The sequence below is a fragment of the Rhinopithecus roxellana genome, chromosome 12 (assembly GCF_007565055.1).
Source record: "Rhinopithecus roxellana isolate Shanxi Qingling chromosome 12, ASM756505v1, whole genome shotgun sequence".
NCBI classification, from domain to species: Eukaryota; Metazoa; Chordata; class Mammalia; order Primates; family Cercopithecidae; genus Rhinopithecus; species Rhinopithecus roxellana.
The window spans coordinates 8,583,888-8,598,629 of NC_044560.1; the positions used below are offsets into that span (position 1 = coordinate 8,583,888).

General features: G+C 43.1%; 1 non-coding gene across 1 annotated transcript; it reads right to left on the reverse strand.

Moving 5' to 3' along the window:
- Positions 1 to 11,655: 11,655 nt before the first annotated feature.
- LOC115892585 lies at positions 11,656 to 11,760 on the reverse strand. Its single transcript, XR_004052451.1, has one exon. It is a non-coding gene; the product is annotated as a small nucleolar RNA U13 (small nucleolar RNA).
- Positions 11,761 to 14,742: the final 2,982 nt, after the last annotated feature.

A 14,742-nucleotide genomic window follows, 5' to 3' on the forward strand; every position in this document is an offset into this window, starting at 1 on the left:
CGTTATAGACCCTTTAAAAAATTGCATTCACACTTCAAAAATAGGGTTATATGTGTACTAATAGAATCCATGGTATATTAATATAATACTTTATTATTAAGACATCTAAAAATCAAATTGGAATAATATTTTATGGAAGTATAAAATGCTCAACATATTAATATAATGTTAAAATGAAAAAGTAGAATAAATTTATTATTATAGTATCTTTTTTTTTTTTTTCGAGACAGAGTCTCCCTGTGCCACCCAGGCTGGAGTGCAGTGGCACTATCTTGGCTCACTGCAACCTCTGCCTCCCAGGTTCAAGCAATTCTCATGACTCAACCTCCGGAGTAGCTGGGGATACAGGTACTTGCCACTGCACCCAGCAATTTTTTTTGTATTTTTTAATTGAGATGGGGTTTCACCATATTGGCCAGGTTGGTCTCGAACTCCTGACCTCAGGTGATCCACCCGCTTTGGCCTCCCAAAGTGCTGGGATTACAGGCGTGAGCCCCCACGCCCAGCCGATTTTTTTTTTTTTTTATAATTTTTTTTTTTTTTGAGAAAGATCTTGCTCTGTTACCCAGGCTGAAGTACAGTGGCATGATCTTAGCTCACTACAGCCTCAACTTCCTGGACTCAAGCAATCCGCCCACCTCAGTCTCCTGAGGTGCTGGGGTTACAAGCATGACCCATCTTGCCCATCTATACTATAATATAATTTCCACAAAAAGAACATAGACTAGAATGTATTACAAAAACATATTAATATACGATGGGATTATAGGAGAGTTTTTATTCATTCTTAAATTTTTAAATGTTTGTCTTCCCTTTTCTTTTCTTTCTTTCTTTTTTTTTAAATTGAGACGGGGTCTCACTATGCTGTCGAGGCTGGTCTCAAACTCCCGAGCTCAAGTGATCCTCCTACCTCGGCCTCCTAAAGTGCTGGGATTACAGGCATGAGCCACCTGCATCCAGCCAATTTTTTATATTTTTCAAATGTCCTATAATAATCCTACTTTTATGATTAGAAAAGAGGAACAATGGTTACAAGGTTTATAATATGAGGAAATGCAATGTGTTATAATATTAAATGCAAAAGGCAGAAGACAAAATTATGTAAAGTGATCTCAACTGTGTTAAATTTTTTTTAAGTGGGAAGGAAACATACCCAAATGTTAACAGAGAGAAAAAGAGAGGGTGAGAGAGAAATTCCTTATAAGAAATTGGCTCATACATTTATGGAGGTTGGCAAGTCCCAAATCTGCAGTGTGGGCTGGCAGGCTGTAGACCTAGAAGAACTGGTGGTATAGTTTCAGTACAAAGGCAGTCTTCTGGAAAATTCCTCCTTGCTCACAGAGGCCAGACTTTTTGTTCTATTCAGGCCTTCATCTCATTGGATGAGGCCCAGTCACATTATGGAAGACAGCCTGCTTAGTCAAAGATTTAAATGTTGATCTCATCCAAACACACCCTCCAAGATGACAGATAAAATTAACCATTACAGATGGCACCACCAGTAAAGTATTCCTGCCAAAAATACAAATCTAGCTGAATCTCATTAATCTTCTCAATTTAATTATCAGATGATGTGAACAGCAGGGGATAGAGGAGCATGTTAAAAGACACTATGAGGAGATTAGTCAATCCTCTACATGATAAATGAATGGCATTAAAAAGATAGAGGAATCATGATAGATGAAAAGTGATTCTTTGTTTGTATCCTAATTTGAACAAAACAACCCTAAAGAGACATTTGCAAGAGTATCAGAGAAATCTGAACACTAATTAGACATTAGTGCATATTAAGGGTTTTTTCGTGTGTTACTTGTATCATAGTTTTATTTTTTAAAACAAAAGATCTTGTTTCTTTCTTTCTTTTTTTTCTTTTTTTGTTTTTGTTTTGGGATGGAGTCTTGCTCTGATGCACAGGCTAGGAGTGCAATCTCACAATCTTGCTCACTGCAACCTCTGCTTCTCGGGTTCAAGTGATTCTCCTGCCTGAGCCTCCAAAGTAGCTTGGATTACTGGTGTGCACCACCATACCTGGCTAATTTTTGTATTTTTGGTAGAGACAGGGTTTCACCATGTTGACCAGGCTGGTCTCGAACTCCTGACCTCAGGTGATCCACCCACCTCAGCCTCCCAAAGTGCTGGAATTACAGGCATGAGCCACCACACCTGGCTGATCTTGTTTCTTAAAAATACATGGTGAGAGGGCAGGCACAGCATCTCACACCTACAACCCCAATACTTTGGGACACTAAGGGAGGCAGATGGCTTGAGCCCAGGAATTCAAGACCAGCTTGGGCAACATGGCAAAATCCCATCTCTATGAAAAATACAAAAATTAGCTGGGTGTGGTGGTGCATGCCTGTAGTTCCAGCTACTGGGGAGGCTGAGGTGGGAGGATTGCTTGAGCCTGGGAGGTCAAGGCTGCAGTGAGCTATGATCGTGCCACTGCACTCCAGACTGGATGATACAGTGAGATCCTGTCTTTCATACACACAAAAATACATTGTGACGCGTTTGCAAATGGGAAGATTTGATGTCTAAGCTTTGCTTTAGTATAAACAAGCACATTGATTTTAGGGCATGAAAATTCTGTATTCTCAAAGTCACACTTACCTGTAAAAGAGCAAATCAGCAGGATTCTCCTGGCTTGCACAACTATAAATCTGGAATGAAAGCAGCATATGTAATTTAAAATTTTCTAGGTCACATTAATGAAAGTAAAAGAAACAGGCTGGGCAAGGTGACTCATGCCTGTAATCCCAGCATTTGGGAGGCCAGGGTTTGAGGATTGCTTGAGCCCAGGAGTTTGAGACCAGCCTGGGCAAGATGGTAAGAACCCATCTCTACAAAATTTTAAAAATTAGCCAGATGTGGTGGTATGTGCCTGTGGTCTCATCTCCTCAGGAGGCTGAGGCAGAAGGACCACTTGAACCCAGGAGGTCAAGGCTGCAGTAAGCCATATTCTTCCCACTGTACTCCAGCTTGGGCAGCAGAGTGAGACCCTGTCTCAAAAATAAAAAAATAAAATAAAAAAGAAGAAGAAGAAAAGAAATGAAAGAAGTAAAATTAGTGATCAGTATTAATAATAATAATAATAATAGTTATTATTATTATTATTATTTTTGAGACAGAGTTTCACTGTGACACCCAGGCTAGAGTACAATGGCACGATATCGGCTCACTGCAACCTCCACCTCCTGGGTTCAAGCACTTCTCTTGCCTCAGCCTCCCCAGTGGCTGGGATTACAGGCGCCTGCCACCGTACCTGGCTCATTTTTGTATTTTTGATAGAGACGGGGTTTCACCACGTTGGCCAGGCTGGTCTTGAACTCCTGACCTCAAGTGATCCGCCCGCCTCGGTCTCCCAAAGTGCTGGGATTACAGGCGTGAGCCACCGCGCCCGGCCTAATACAAATTTTTCTAATCCAATATATTCAAAAGATTATTTCAATATGTAATCAGCATAAAAAAGTATTGAAATATTTTGTCTTTTTTCATCCTAAGTCTTTGAAATCTGTTGTGTATTATACACTTACAGCATATCTCAATTTGGCCTCACCATATATTTTGAGTGCTCAGTAGCCACATGTGGCCACCATATTGGACAGCACAGGGCCACAGTTGGTTGATGAGGACTCCGGAGACACTATTTTGGGAGATTTCCTCTGCTTTTTTTTTTTTTTTTAATTCTTTTTTAGAGACAGGGTCTTGCTCTGTTGTCCAGGCTAGAGTGCAGTGACACAATTATAGCTCACTACAGCCTCAAACTCCTAGGCTCCAAGCAATCTTCCTGCCTCAGCCTCCTGAGTAGCTAGGACCACAGGCACACATCATCACTCCTAGCTAATTTTGTGTTTTTATTTTTATTTTTAGAGATAGGGGTATCACTCTGTTGGCCTAGGTTGGTCTCGAACACCTAGTCCCAAAAGATCCTCCTGCCTCGGTCTCTCAAAGCTCTGGGATTTTAGGTGTGAGTCACTGCACCAGGCCAGATATTCTCTATCTTACTTCAAATATTGTCTAGTTCTCAGGGTGTCTTTTTCATGGCTGCAGAAGGACATCCCACAGAAACTAGAACAATGTGTTTCTAGTTTACATTCAAAAGACTGAGAACTTAGCAAAATTTTCTATTATCTCTTTGGCCCACATTGGCCTTGACCTGCCATCGCTGAACCAAACATTGGCCAAAAAAAAAAAAAAAAAAGTGGGTGGTTGATTAGACTAATCAGAGGCCTAAAGGTGGCATCAATTCCTTGAGCCTCTCAGCCATTATTCTGTGGAGGAGCGATGGAGAGGATGTTGAGGGCCAAGCCCAAAGTCATCTACTTTAGGGAAGGTTCTAGCACTCAGAAATACCATCCGGCAGGCTCAAAATCTTCTCCACTAGCTGGGCGCAGTGGCTCATGCCTGTAATCTCAGCGCCTTAGGAAGTTGAAATGGGAGGATCACTGGAGCCCAGGAGTTTGAGACCAGCCTGGGCAGCATAGCAAGACCCCACCTCTACACAAAAATTTTTGAAAATCAGCCGGGTGTGGTGGTGTGCCCCTGTACTCCCAGGTACTCAGAATGCTGTGGTGGGAGGATGGCTTGACCTTAGCTCATGAGGTTGAGGCTGCAGTGAGCCATAGTCATGCCATTGCACTCCAGCCTGAGTGACAGAGCAAGGCCTTGTCTCAAAACAACAAAACTTCTCCACTATTCGTGGGACAACAAAGCACAACTCCTCCAGGAACCACCTTCAATGATCTTTGCCATGAAGCAAAGAGCTCTTTTTCCTTTCTTCTTTTTTTTTTCCGAGAGGTTCTCCCTCTGTCACCCAAGCTGGAACATAGTGGTGTGATCACAGCTCACTGCAGCCTCGACCTCCTGAGATCAAGCAATTCTTTCACCTCAGCCTCCTGAGTAGCTGTAACTACAGGCACACATCATCACGCCTGGCTAATTTTTGTGTTTTTTTGTGTGTAGAGATGGGGTTTCACATGTTGTCCAGGCTGGTCTCAAACTCCTGGACTCAAGAGATCTGCCTGCCTCGACCTCCCAAAATGCTGGAGTTATAGATGTGAGCCACCACACCCAGCCAAAGAGCTCATTTATATCATCTTTTTTCAAACTGGCATGGAGCTGAGCTGTTAACCAGTGATGTATGAGACTTCACTAGGAAAACAAGACCCCAAAGTTCCAGTCTTTCAGCACAGTATGGACAGCGCAGTGTAGTGAAACAGCCCTGCCCTGGCTTCTGCACCTGTTCTATCCACCTGTCAGTTGTGGGACCTTGGGTAGAGCACATAGCTGTCCTGGTTGTATTTCCCATTTGTAAAGTACAGGCTTACATTACAACATGAGTGAGTGTTCACCCACTGTTCTTCCTTTCAATGACATTTTACGAGGAAGCCCAATATATAAAAACAGAGCTTCTCTGCTTGTAGTGAGAACAGGGACCTGGCCTTTCCCTCAGTAGGGCCACTGAGTCATTCTTTAACAAACACTTAAATTGTATTTACTTTAAGCCCAGCTCTATTCTAAGTGTATTACATGCATTAATTTAATATTTCACTTAAATCTTCTTAATAACCCTGTGAAGTTGGCATTATTATGATCCACCATTTCCGTGAGGCAGTTGAAGCCCAATGGAGTTTGAGCAACTTGCTGAAGGTCACACAGCTCATAAGTCACAGAGCCAAGATTCAAACCCTGATTCAACTAGACATCAACTCCAGGATCCACGTCTCTAGCTTTTCAAAGCCCAGTGACTCCACAAACCAGCTCAAAGCCACTCAGCTGGATGATGCCTAAGATGCTCTTCAGTCTTCAAGTCTGTCAGCCTACGAGTAATAGTCTGGTGTGTTGCTTGTTTATTTCAGCATAGTAGACATCCTCAATCGAAATCCCACTGTCCAGCTTCCAGCACTCCATACATGGATGCAAGTAGGAGTGGTGGTGGGGAGAGCAATGGAGAGGGCATGTCTTCTGCAGACTTAGACTTAAGTCTAAGTCCAGGAAGCTCACCCCAGTCCACTTCCACTAAAGCCCATGGACTCTTACTTCAGGCTTTTGACTCTACTCTTACACCATAACCTCAGGGGGAGTATATTTTTCTAACCTCAACTCGTATACTCATGGGGAATATGGGAGAGAATTGTAGTAGTAAAGGTTATCCTGGATATGGAGTGTCCCCAGAGTCCTGATCACCCAACCTATAGCCCTGTGCTGTCCAATATGGTGGCCACATGTGGCTACTGAGCACTCAGAATATATGGTGAGGCTAAACTGAGATATGCTGTAAGTGTGAAATATACAGCAGATTTTGATGACTTAAGATGAAACTTATATGATGTACCTAGATCAGTCAAATTCATAGAGACAAACTAGAGTAGCAATTACTAGGGCCTGAAGGGAGGATGGAATGAGGAATTATTTTTTAATGAGTACAGAGTTTCAGTTTTGAATGATAAAAAAGTTCTGGAGATAAATAGTGCACAGCAATGTGAATCTACTTAATGCCACTGAATTATACACCAAAAAATGGTTGAAATAGTAAATTTTATGTTATATATATTATGTAAATATATATTTATAAATAATTTTGGTATATATTTATATATAGCATACATATATAATATTAATATATACATATTAAAATATTCATGATATAGAAATATTTTGCACATATGTAAATATGCATACACATATGTATATATAATATACACATATTATAATATATACATATTATGTATTTATGCAATGTGTATACATATTAATATACATAATAATTAATGTGTACATGTTATAAATTAATACATATTATGTAATAATAAATATACTATATACATATTATATAATTAATATGTATATACTTATATATAATATGTATATATACAGACTATGTATTATGCATTATGTATTATATATACACATAACATGTATATACACATATTATATATGTATACATATTATATATAACATGTATATATTTATATATTACTTTATTGTATTTTTACCACTGTATATATATGTTTATATATAAATATATAGTGGTAAAATATATACTTATATACATTAAAAAGTGGCTACATATAGTCATAAAATAAATATAACAAAATTCAAATAAATAACGTCTACTTCATAGGGAGATCTATGTGTGTATGTTGTGTCTATATATAGTGGTAAGATATATATAGTGGGCTCACGCCTGTAATCGCAGTACTTTGGGAGGCTGAGGTGGGTGGATCACCTAAGTAAGGTCAGGAGTTCGAGACCAATCTGGCCAACATAGTGAAACCCCATCTCTACAAAAAAAAACAAAAACAAAAAATTAGCCAGGTTTGGTGGTGTGCACCTGTAATCCCAGCTACACAGAAGGCTGAGGCAGGAGAATCGCATGAACCCAGGAGACGGAGGTTGCAGTGAGCTGAGATTGCGCCATTGCACTCCAGCCTGGGCGACAGTGCAAGACTCTGTCACAAAAAATAAAAAATAAAAAATATGAAAAAAAATATAGTGTGTGTATATATATATATATATAGTGGTCATATATATAGTGGTAAAATATCTGTTACATAAAGCTTAAATAAATAATGTCTACTTCATAGGGAGAGATGTGTGTGTGTATGTGTATGTGTGTGTGTGTGTGTGTGTGTGTGTGTGTGTGTGTGTGTAGACCCTCCTGGAAAATTTACAATGTGTTGACTAACATTGTAACATCCGTTACTTGGGGAATGGATTCACTGTAGCCCAATTCTCAGCTCTGTTCTGCCACTTATTCTCTCATCACATTGAGGATGTCAGGTCAGAGATTTGACAGTCAGTTAAACCTAGGGTACACTCTTAGCTCTACCACTTGCTAGCTGCGGGACTAGTACAAGTTACTAAAAAAAAGAAAAAAAACCAACTAACATTTATTAATTGATTGAGCATTTTCATTTATGGCAGGCACTGTATTGAGCATTTTACACTTATTAGTTCATTTCATCCTCATAATCACCCCATACAATATAGTTTACCATTTATTCCCACATTACATAAAGTGAGGCACAGAGAGGTGAAGTTGGCCAAGGTCACGCAGTCAGCACATGGGAGAATCAGGACTCACCCGATGAGGCCAACTTCCCCATCAGACACCACAAGCACGGGGCCCATGAGGCTTTATTTTATTCTAATAACATTGTTTTATTTTAATTTGTTTTAAACTCAGAAGAAAAACATAAATATAATAAAAATGAGCATAGAATAGTGAATTCAGCCAGGCACAGTGGCTCACACCTGTAATCCCAGCACTTTGGGAAACTAAAGCAGAAGGATCACTTGAGTCCAGGAGACCAGCCTGGGCAGCATAGTGAAACCTCATCTCTATTATTACATTTTTTTAAATTAAAAAATAAAAAAATACATTTTAAAAGTAGCGACTTCAGTCTGGATTAGATTTAACTTCATTCCAACATAGTCACAAAACATAAAGTCAAATTTTTTTATGGAGAGAAGGGGCCCACAGAGGTAAGATTGTCTAGGGCCCATGAAATCAGGCCTCTTCACTGCAGGCCCGGGCTTACACTGTTACAGCTTACTAGCTCTCCGCACCCCAGCTAACCCGCTTGAAGACCGTCTATCTATGTGCACCCAGACAAGTCGTCCTTTTTGTATTTTCTCTCTCTCTCTCTCTTTTTTTTTTTTTTTTCGTGAGAGACCAGGCTGGAGTGCAGTGACACGATCTTGACTCACTGCAACCTCTGCCTCCCAGGTGCAAGCGATTCTCCTGTCTCAGTCTCCCGAGTAGCTGGGATTACAGGCATGTGCCACCATGCCTGGCTAATATTTGTATTTTTGGTAGAGATGGGGTTTCACCATGTTGACCAGGCTGGTCTCGAACACCTGATCTCAAGTGATCCACCTGCCTCGCCCTCCCAAAGTGCTGGGATTACAAGCGTGAGCCACTGTGCCTGGCCCAAGTCCTCCTTTTTGTGCCTTAGTTTCCTCCTATTTAAGATGGAAATAATCAAGAGTATTGATTTGTGTATGGCCATGAGGACGCTGAGTAAATGTGCACAACTTAACACTGTGACCTGACACTCAGCAAAGGCTCCACAACATTTAGCTGCATCTGACCTCATTCCCTGTGGCAGCAACAGGGTCTGGAGCTTTTCTCAGAGAGCCAGCTGTCTGACAGCCTCAGTGCAGCAACACCTCATCAGGCACACCAGGAATTCCACGGCATCTTCACAGCAGCCTCTGGAGAGATTCTGATCTAGTCTTCAACCAACCAGGGGAAATCCACACTTGTGAAAACTTCCAGGCACCAGCAATAATTTCTCCCCTTCCCACACTCCTCCCCAGTCTCCTGGGCCCTTTTCCATCTTAGCTCTGTTTCTGCAGGAAGCAGGACAGAAAGGACTCCGTTTTAAGCATGTGTAGAAGAAAGAGCACACACTCGGCACTCTTGGGACCTGGCTTTGCAGCTTGGCTTTGCCAAAAACAACCTTGGACAATTCGCTTGTGCTCTCTGAGCCTCAGAGTTGTCGGCTAGGTAACAGGAATCCATCATTAAAACAGTAATAATAACTGTCACTGTTATTACTAGAAGACTCTATGGTATAAGCATACAGACTTTCAGGTCAGAGTCCTTTGGTTCTGCTGTGGCCTGGATGTCTGTGATCTGCACCCCTCCCAAATTCATACATTGAAATCCTAACCCCCAAAGTGATAGTATTAGGAGGCAGGGTCTTTTGGAGGTGACGGGTCGTAAGGGTGAAGCCCTCGTGAATGAGATTAGTACCTTTGTAAAAGAGGCTCTAGAGAGACCCCCCCTCCCCTTCTACTATGTGAGGACACAGCAAGGATATGCCATCTGTGAACCAGAAAGTGGGCCCTTATCAGACATTGAATTTGCTGGTGTCATGATCTTGGACTTTCCAGCCACCAGAACTGTGAGAAGTAAGTGGTTGTTGATTATAAGCCATGCAGTTCATGGTGTTTTTTTGTGTGTATGTGTTATAGCAGCCCAAACAGACTAAGAGTCACATCATGGGTTCTACCCCTTGAAAGTACATGACCTTCCCTTTCTAAGGTTGCTCATTTGTAAATGGGGAATAATAACAGCCTCCACCTCAAAGGGTTATTGGGATAATTAAATGAGATAATTAAATCCAAAGATCTTTGCAGTACTGGGCACACAGTAAATGCTAGATAAAGGCCAGCAATTGTTGTTGCTATTATTATTATTATTATTATTATTATTATTATTAAGACAGGATCTCACTTTGTCACCCAGGCTGGAGTGCAGTGATGCAATCTTGGCTCACTGCAGCCTCAGCCTCCAAGGCTCACAATCCTCCCATCTCAGTCGCCCTAGTAGCTGGGACTACAGGCACACACCACCACATCTGGGTAATTTTTAAATTTTTTATAGAGACAGGGTTTTACCATGTTGCCCAGGCTGGTCTCAAGTTCCTGAGCTCAAGCGATCCTCCTGCCTTGGCCTCCAAAAGTCCGGGGATTACAGACATGAACCACTGTGCCCAGCCAGCAATTGTTATTTTAATTATAATGGTGTTTGTTCTTGAGCCCTGTAGCATTTAATAGAGTTTTCCAACTGCACACAGTAACGATCAATTAATAGCTGTTGAATGAGTGGATGAATGAATGGATGGATGAATTAGTGAATGAGTCTTGCCATCACTGTCAATCTAGAACTCCTTTCTTCATACTAAATTCCCATTGTCTTAATGGCAGCAGGAGTTTTAGCAGCCTCAAGAGACTTTCAGGTTTTGTGTTTCTTTTTGACTTGATGAGGTGGTTTGATATGTCCACAATTTTGACACTTCCTTCAAAAGGTGTACCCTATTTCCCTTCCCCTTGACTGTGAACTGAATTTAGTAACTCACTTGTAACAAACAGGATAAAGTGGAAGTGACAGTGTACAACTTCCAAGACCAAGGTCACAAAAGACCTTGAGGCTTCTGTCTTGGTCTCTCTCTCTTTCTCTCTCTCGTGGATTCCCTGCTCCTGCAGAGAGCTGCTGCCATGTCATGAGCACACTCAAGCAGCTCTAGGGAGGGGTCATGTCTTAAGGAACTGAGACCTCCTGCCAATAGCTGTGTGAGTGAGCCATCATGGAGGCAGGTCCTACAGCCCCAGTCACGCCTTCAGATGATGGCAGCCCCAGCTGATGATTTGACTGCAAACTCTCATGCAACCAGGAATAAGAACCACTCAGCAGAACCACTCCCAATTTTCTGACCCACAGAAACTGTGAGATAAATAAATATTGTTTTAAGCTGCTGTGCTTAGGAATAATTTGTTATACAGCAATAGATAAGTTACATATTTTGTGTGACTATTCTTTTTTTTCTTTCTGGACAAGGTCTCACTCTGCCACCCACGTTGGAGTGCAGTGGCATGATCACAGCTCACTGCAGCCTCAACCTCCTGGGTTCAAGTGATACTTTTGCCTCAGCCACCCGAGTAGCTGGGACCACAGGTGTGCACCAACACCGTGGCTAATTTTTGTATTTTTTTGCAGAGACAGGGTCTCCTTATGTTGCCCAGACTGGTCTTGAACTCCTGAACTCAAGCAATCTGCCCACCTTGGCCTCCCAAAGTGCTGGGATTACAGGTGTGAGCCACCATGCCTGGCCCATGTATGACTATTATTATTTTTTTTTTTCAGGTTAGATGGGTAATGTGCCAATGTTGTAACAAGGTTCAGAGAGTGGCAGATCTCACACATGTGCATAAACACCCAATCATGATGTTCATGAACTACAAAAGGATCTTATATGACTATTCTTGGTAAAAGGTTGTTGAATGAATTCTTTTTTTTTTTTGAGACAGAGTCTTGCTCTGTCACGCAGGCTGGAGTGCAGTGGCACGATCTGGGTTCACTGCAAGCTCCGCCTCCCGGGTTCACGCCATTCTCCTGACTCAGCCTCCCGAGTAGCTGGGACTACAGGCGCCCGCCACTACGCCCGGCTAATTTTTTTTGTATCTGTACTAGAGATGGGGTTTCACCGTGTTAGCCAGGATAGTCTCGATCTCCTGACCTCGTGATCCGCCCATCTCAGCCTCCCAAAGTGCTGGGATTACAGGCGTGAGCCACAGCGCTCGGCAAATGAATTCTTTTCTATCAATCCTTGCTCATGGAGACTTTGGACTGTTCATTCTCCATATTATGTTAGCGCCGTTCAGAAAGCCTAAATCCCACACATTACTTGTGATGTTACTGTTGCTAAACCATGCCTGCTAACTAATGAAGGAGCCCCCACCCCTTAAGGTCTCCGGTGGGCTGCATCCTGACCTCCGTTGAACGCCAGACCTCAGCGGGATTGGCATCACTAGATCCCTGGCTGGGGAGGAAGATTCAGGCTCGGTAACAAGCAGGCTTCTTTCCAGTCAGTAGCTCCTATTTGGAAGCCTCATGTTGTATATTTCAGCAGAGCCCATCTCAGAGAGAATATTTCCTTACTCACAGCTCTCACGCTGTTTTAACAACAGCTAATCCTTTCACCTTATTTGGATGCAATGTCAGAATCCCTTCTGTGGCTGGCCAAGACTCAGCTCTAACTGGAGGGAAGACTCACAGGCCTTTGCATCTGAAGACAAACTCTGCCTGAGGTAGAAAAGAGAGCCTGGGAAGAGTGTTGAGGTTGATACTTGACAGCCTCATCAGCTCAGGGCTGATGAAGACAAGCTGGCCAGGCACAGTGGCTCATGCCTGTAATCCCAGCACTTTGGGAGGCCAAGACGGGCAGATCACTTGAGGCTAGGAGTTTGAGACCAGCTTGGCCAACATGGTGAAACCCCATCTCCAATAAAAATAAAAATCAGTAAATAAATAAGATGAGCTGGCTAGCTCTTTCTGTTTCACCACGAGGACCTTAGCCAGGCTGTCCTAAGGGTATGGTAGTGTGGCTAAGGCCAGCAAGTTCAACAATTTTTAACCAAGCACGTGCTATGTACCAGTCACTGTAGACAAGGCCAGCACATAACAATGGGTAGCCAAGGTCCTTGCCCTTGGGGAATTCATGGTCCAGTTGCAGAAGACAAGCAAACCAATTAGTTCAGAGCAGTAGCTGCTGCATTCACTTGGCCAGGTGCAGCGGCTTCCACCTGTAATCCCAGCACTTTGGGAGGCTGACGCAGGCAGATTGCTTGAGCCCAGGAGTTTGAGACCAACCTGGGCAACATGGCAAGACCCTGTCTCTACAAATAATAATAATAATAATAATAAATAATAATACAGAAATTAGCTGGGCATGGTGGCACACGCCTGTAGTCCCAGCTACTTGGGAGACTGAGGAGGATCGCTTAAGCCTGGGAAGTCGAGGCTGCGGTGAGCTGACATTGCGCCACTGCACTCTAGCTAGGGCGACGAGAGTGAGAACCTGTCTCAAAAACATAAAAAACAAAAAAAAGCCAGAGCAGCAGCACAGGTATACTGCCATGCCAGGTGAACTGCAGGCATGAGACAGGGGAGGCCAGGGAAGGGTTCCCGGATTCTTGGAGGCGGTGTTTTCCTGAGCTAATTGTGAGGCAAGAGAAGTAACCACACAACAGAGGCTGGGAACAGTTATCTAGGCAGAGGCAAGAGTCTAAGCCAGGACTCACCAGCAAAGCAGGAAGTGGAAAGAGGAACACCAAGCGCTAGGTGAGGCTGGGGGTCAAGTGGGAGCGAAGTGGGAGGGGCGGGAAGTGTAGCTGGAGGAGAAGGCAGCGTCCAGCGGAGGACAGTCTTGCATCCCATGATACAGAGCTAGCGTTTCATCTTGGACGTGACGGGCAGTCACTGAAAGGTTTTGAGCAGAAAAGGGACTCCATTAGGTTTGGGTTTTAGGATGTTCATTCAGTCAACCCAGGGGAGGGTGGATTTGAAGACTGGAAGCAGAGAGGCCAGTGAAGAGGGAGGCTGCCATCACTTGTGCAGCCAAGTGTGATGAGGGTCTGGAAGTGGCCTTGGAGATGGAGAGGATGGGATAGATCCAGGAAATAACAAGACTTATCAGCCAGGAGCCAAGTACAGGGAAGGGTATTTCCTGGCTGGAGGACTTTGAAGGCTGGGGCTGGGATTCCTCTGCATTCTTAGTTATAGCTTCTGAGACCTGGCTGGCAGGATCTAATTCAGCCTCCTCCAATCCCTTGTAGAGTCTAGCTGGAACATTAACTGCCAAACTGCATTTGATATTAGAAGAGGTATCAGTAAAAGAGGTCTATAAACCCACACCAGTGTGTGGCGAGGATCCCGCAGCAGGATGAAGTGCAGATTTCCTGTGGACTCTGCATTCTGGCGGCTTCTCTCATGTGCTCTTGCCCTCACCTGGATCTCAGCCAACATCTTTTCTTGCCTAGACTACTGCAGTAGCTTCCTAACTGGCTGGTTCTTTTCTTTTCATTTCTCTTTTTTTTTTATTTTTATTTTTATAGAGACAAGGTCTTACTATGTTGCCCAGGCTGGTCTTGAACTCCTGGGCTCAAATGATCATTCCTCTTTGGCCCAAGTGATCCTCCCTTCCTGGCCTCCCAAATGCTAGGATTACAGGTGTGAGCCACTGTGCCTGTCCTTTTCCTTTTCTTTTCCTTTCTTTTTTTTTTTTTTTTGAGACAGGGTCTTACTCTGGCACCCAGGCTGGAGCGCAGTGGCACAATCATGGCTCACTGCAGCCTTGAACTCCTGGACTCAAGCGATTCTCCCACTTCAACCTCTTGAGTAGTTGGGACTACAGGTGCATGCCACCACCATGCCTGCCTAATATTTTAATT